Genomic DNA, 5912 nt, shown 5'->3' on the forward strand with positions numbered 1-5912 from the left:
TTTGCCTAGATAAGGGAAGCCATTTGCCAGATATTTGCTCCTCTTATCAACAGCTAGCCAATATTTGTGGCCATATTTATCTGGTTTGGAAGGCATGTACTGCGTGAATGGACACCTAGTTTTGCTTGGGAAAAGTTGCTCATCCACCGTTATGTATGGGCCAGGTTTGTAACACGCAATACAATTTTCAATAAACCTGTCCCACACAGTAGAAAATAGAGCAAACTTGTCCGTTTGCAGTCTCTCCGATCGAGTAGATTTCTCATCAAATCTGAGAAACCTCATAATTTCAACAAAGCGGTCCCTAGACATTGTCGCTTTGCAAAACGGTATTCCCCAGTCATTACACCAAATACTGCTAATCGAGTGACGGTTCGTGCCAGATATTCCACGAGCATAGAATATCGCAATGAATGTGACGCGCCCCCTGGGCCATATTCTTTAGGGGGAATATCCGGAGCCGGATCAGATGGGAGTTGTAGTCTTCCGAGTGGCTGTGACCCGGTCCGTGCCCAGGGTGTCAAACTCAGTTGTATGTGGCAGTCCTACAGATGTTATTAAGTTCTTTATTGTCGACTACGCCACCCGTTGTATTGCGGTCACTATGGCCGCCGCTGCAGCAGGGTCCGCTGAGGCTGATGGTGTAGGTGCAGCTTTTGGTGGTATAACCCCCAACGGGTGGGGTATAGCCTCAGGGGGTCAGGTGCAGAGGATGGGGGTTGTGGTGGTGCAGCATAGATGTTAAAGGAAGACAGAGTCGGGTTGTGCAGTTTTAGGGTATTTACTCACTGCTGATGTTCCGGTCACTCCAGCTTCAAGTGACCTCCCGAGCCGTGCTGCGTCCACCAGGTCCTGGATCCAGCCAACCCCCAAGCGAGTCCGGAGCGTGACCCTGAGCTCTCCTTCTGTCCTTTCTCTGGCCGTCCCCACTATTGATCCACCCAGGTCCAGCTCCCTCGGGCCTTCTGTTGGGAGACCCTTGGCCTTGGGTTCCCTGACCCTCCACGTGGTATGCCTTCGTGGTGGATGTGGTGGGTGGCCGTGGCAGACGCTGCCCACGGCCTCCGGTCTCTGGCTGGGGTGTGTTTTTGCCCCCCACCAGCTTGGGTTCCGGTACCCTGATGCCGACTCTTCACCCGTAGCTTGAATTTGGGTTCTCAGAGTCCTCTCTTTGTCCCCTCTCTGGGTCTTTCCTTCTTTCTCCTCTCTCTCTCTGGGACTGCTCTGCTCCTCTTACTCCTCTGACTTCTCTCTGCAAAAAGGCTGACAGACTGACTGACCCTGTTCTCTGATGGTGCCCACCTTATATACACCCTCTATGTGTGAGCTCAGGTGACCAGCACCCAATGAGCTCCTATCTTTACCCAGGCTGCTCCCCCTATCTGCCCCTACACTACTTGGGATGTACCACCCCCCTCCCACTCCAGCCAGGAACAGACTCGGTCGTACCTGCACATTTCTAAGTGGGAGTACCGTTGGTCTGCTCCTCGGAAATGGGATGTGTGTAGTGCATGCAGCTTTCCGAGCTCAGGTCCACACTCCATCCTTACCCGGGAGTGGAATATCACACCTCTGGGTTGAGGTGCAATACCCCTGTAGCAGCCGAATCCTCAGGGTGCTACAAATGCATCTAGCTCCTCATCAGATAGAGTAAACTGTAAATTATTGTTCCTGCATGCTTCTGCAAGTGTACAGTTCTTTATATGTGTCAATATATATGAATCAAAAAATAAACGCCATGCGCTCAAAGGACTATCGATAATGATATTTCTTCTGGCGTATCCTGTAGGGCCAGGTGCTTCTCGAAGAATATTTTGGCTGTCACGCCTACCAGGCAAGTGTTCTCCAATTTCAACAGGTTTCCATTGAATACCATCCGCTGAAACTAGTATTCCTTCAGATTCGCCTTCTCTGGTGTTTGTTGTTGCATTACCTTCGCCGCCATCGTTATTTGTTGTTCTTTCATTTCTGGGACGTTTTGCTGATTTTTTCTGTCCACGACCAGGAGGATGGTCACGAGGCAACATAACTGCATGAGCCCGATCCCCAGTTGATGTGCTTGGAATATCTGTAAAAAAGTTGATGAATATTTAGAATTTTTGTTTTGTAAGGGTCCGTGCACACTGGCTGGATTAGCGGCGGAATATCCGACCGGATATTCTCACCACAATCCGGCCCGTACCTGCCCGCTCAGGTACAGAGCGGAGTTTCATACCTGAAGCTCCGCTCCGAACCCCGGGCTGGAGCCGCTGTCTGGGACGGAGCCGTGCTCGCGCGTAAGCAAGCGCTGCTCTGTCCCTGACAGCGGCTCCAGCCCGGGGTTCGGAGCGGAGCTTCAGGCATGAGCGGGCAGGTACGGCCTGTATTGCGGCAAGAATATCCAGATGGCTATTCAGCCAGAATTCTGCTAGTGTGCACAGGCCCTAACTCAGTGTGTGGAAGAACAAATAAATACACATAACTACTTACCTTCTGGATTTGTTCCTTCTGAGTCTTCAGATTCACTTGATATGTTCTGAGGAATGAAATCTTCATCACTGTCAGAATCAAATACATGTTCCTGCAATTCGGATTCCGATTCCTCCTCCGGTATGGATTGCAAAGTAGCCAGAATATCCTGAGGCTTTATCAAACGTCTTCTCTCCATATTCCTCACAAATTCCATAATTCTATATAGTTCCCTGCTGAAAAATAGAAATGAAATGAAAACTAAAAGAAATAATAACTGTTCTGCCAGCTTCAAAAGTAGGTGGGCTGAATCAGTTGACAGACAGCTAAACTATTTCATAACAATTCATACCTGTATGAGTCTTCAGAGCTCGTATGTCTGCGTCTGTTCTCTTTGTCTCTTCAGCTGAACTGAAAGTAAAGTTACTATCCAGAATACTGTCTCCTGCTAGGACCTTAGAAAAACACCACCCTTCATTAGCATAAGATAAGAGCCTAGAGTAAACAAGCTATTTTGTTCAGCATTACACAGTAATACAAGCAGGTAAAACACAAGGAAAATGTGAAAAGTTGACATGTAAATTGAACTACATCTATATGAACATCAGGGTAAATAAGACAGAGTGAAAAAATTATGCACAAAACTTTATAGCAACATTTAGTGACAAAAGGACCTCAAAATATAGTAGGGAGTCAAAATGACTCCCTTCAGTAGTTCTTGGTAAATTTTGAAAAAAAACGCGCAAATTTTTCACCAAAATTATTTATTCTCACAAAATCTTTTTTCACATCATATTTGAGGAAAAGTCACCGAGTTTCAAGCCGGAATTCTGAAAAATGTAGTCACAGAAGAGAAATAAAAAACGAAAGGAGTCAAAATGACTCCATCAGTAGTTCTAGTGTTAAGGGCGGCGCCCGATCACTTCCTGCTTTTTGTACCTGCTGTGGGTCACACCCCTTGTGCGTCCTCAGCCTATTGCTGTCTGTCACCTGGTATATAGCTCAGCTGCTCCCATCTATCCCTGCCTGAGCATAGTGTTTCTTTCAGTGTGTGCTTGCACTCTGAAGGTGCCAGGTCCCGTTCTTTGTCTCCTGCTTTGCGGTATCTGTTCCCGTGTCTGAACTGAGTCCTGTCTATGTCTCCTGCCTTGCGGTTTCAGTTCCCGTGTCTGAACTGAGTCCTGTCTGTGTTCTCTTGTCTGCCTATCCTGGAGGCTGTATTTCCAGGCCTGTCTGAACACGCTCCTAGCCTGTTCCTCCCGCCTTCTAGGGGCCGATTATCTAGACCCGCTCCGGTATCTTGTCTGTCCTGTCTGAACACGCTCCTAGCCTGTTCCTCCCGCCTTCTAGGGGCCGATTACCTAGACCCGCTCCGGTATCTTGTCTGTCCTGTCTGAACACGCTCCTAGCCTGTTCCTCCTGCCTTCTAGGGGCCGATTACCTAGACCCGCTCCTGTATCTTGTCTGTCCTGTCTGAACACGCTCCTTGCCTGTTCATCCTGCCTCTCTGGGGGCCGTATTCCCAGACCCGCTCCTGTATTCCGCTGCAGTGTCGGTCTCCTCCATACACTCAGTTCCAGTCTGAACTCTCTCCTATCCTTTACCTGTTTTGCCTCTATGTCCGTTCCCTTCCTTTTTCTGCAGAGTCTGAACTCGTACCTAACTCCTGCTTGTTGTCTCTGTACTCCCGTTTGTGAGTTTGTGGTCCACTCGCTACTTCACTGCAAGTACCCTGTGGGTATCTGGCTCTGCCTTTCCCTTCCTGTCTGTTCCGTGTGAACAGAGCCCTGTCCCCCCTGCTCAGCCTTGCCTGCTCTGACTCCTTTGCTCACTGCTCCGGCGGTTCTAGCCTGCTCTGACTCCTTTGCTCACCGCTCCGGCGGTTCTAGCCTGCTCTGACTCCTTTGCTCACCGCTCTGGCGGTTCTAGCCTGCTCTGACTCCTTTGCTTACCGCTCCGGCGGTTCTAGACTGCTCTGACTCCTTTGCTCGCTGCTCCGGCAGCCTTGCTCCGCTCTGACCCTTTTGCTCACTGCTCCGGCAGTCTCGCCCCGCTCTTATCCTTTTGCTCACTGCTCCGGCAGTCTTGCTCCACTCTTGCTCACCGCTCCAGGCGGTCTCGTCTTGCTCCACTCTTGCTCACTGCTCCGGCAGTCTCGCTCAGCTCTGACCCTTTGCTCACCGCTCCTGGCGGCCTTGTCCTGCTCTACTCTTGCTCACCGCTCCAGGCGGCTTTGTCCTGCCCTGTTCTCGCTCACCTCTCTGGGCGGCCTCACTCTGCTGTGTTTGTCCGCCACATCTGTGGTTCTGTTCCTGAGTCCCAGTGTGTACTGGGTCCTATCCCGCCAGTGTCCCTACCTGCTAGTGCCTCCCTGTCTGCACTCTAGCTGTGCTTGCCTGTACCCCTCTGCCTGTATTGTTCCTGAGTCCCAGTGTGTACTGGGTCCTATCCCGCCAGTGTTCCTACCTGCTAGTGCCTCCCTGTCTGCACTCTAGCTGTGCTTGCCTGTACCCCCCTGCCTGCATACCCGCTTGCCTGCATACCAGTTGTGCCTGCCTATACCCACCAGTCTGTGTGCCAGCCTACCAGTCTGTTCCTGTATTCCCCTGTGTGGGTCAACAGCCGTGTCCGGGGTCTGTCCTGGAGTAGCACCTGGTCTCTCTGCTCGGTTCCTCCTTGGTGCACTGGCGTCGTATGCCGTCGTGCCACCTTGGTCGGATCGGGCAGATACTTAGTTACGCCCCTCCAGGCACTCTCCGGTTCATGGCACAGTGGAATCACTACATAAACACGCACACGCCAGTCAGTCCGGGCGTGTGCATAACAGCATGCTCAGGCCATGGTTCCCGTTGAGCCCCACGGCCTTCGCTCTCTGAGAAGTTTTCCAGCGAATACATGCATTAAAATAAATAAATAATTTTTTTTTTCCTTAGCTGAGTTCCAGGCGAATTACGCACCGTCCAGATGGATCTATCAGCTCTCGTTCCTGCGGATCCGCCACGTTACTATGGGGATCCAAGACAGTGTCGTGCATTTGTGGAGCAATGCATGCTACACTTTAAGGCCTGCCCTCTCTATTTTCCTTCAGATTGGGCTAAAGTGGCCTTTATGATTGACTACCTAGCGGGTGATGCCTTGAAATGGGTCACCCCCCTATGGGAAGCATGGGATCCTGTCGTCCTTGACCTGCAGGCCTTCCTGGTGGCCTTTCATATGGTCTTCGAGGACCCTAACCCTGAAGCCCCTGCTGAAGCTTCACTTCCCAATATCCCGGAGCAGCCCCGACGGGTAATGTGTGTGGGTAGCGCAATAGTCCTCCAGCCCAATGAGACTACTGCCCACCCAGAATCCTCACAGGGTGACTACGCTTTCCGGAATACTTCTCCCAACCTCAAGAGGCAGTCCAGACGTGCTAGACGTAGAGGCAAGCCGTCACGCCAGGGTCTGTCCTCCCTGAGACCTCC

General features: G+C 51.1%; 1 long non-coding RNA gene across 1 annotated transcript; it reads right to left on the reverse strand.

Moving 5' to 3' along the window:
• Positions 1-1779: 1779 nt before the first annotated feature.
• On the reverse strand, positions 1780-3294 carry LOC141167025 (uncharacterized). The gene is made up of 3 exons (XR_012251377.1): positions 2801-3294; positions 2470-2684; positions 1780-2068 (listed from the first exon to the last, which is right to left on the reverse strand). It is a non-coding gene; the product is annotated as an uncharacterized lncRNA (long non-coding RNA).
• Between the last annotated feature and the right edge of the window lie 2618 nt (positions 3295-5912).

The sequence above is a fragment of the Phyllobates terribilis genome, unplaced genomic scaffold (assembly GCF_046119375.1).
Source record: "Phyllobates terribilis strain yellow unplaced genomic scaffold, ASM4611937v1 Scaffold_1__5_contigs__length_1240528914, whole genome shotgun sequence".
Taxonomy (NCBI): domain Eukaryota; kingdom Metazoa; phylum Chordata; class Amphibia; order Anura; family Dendrobatidae; genus Phyllobates; species Phyllobates terribilis.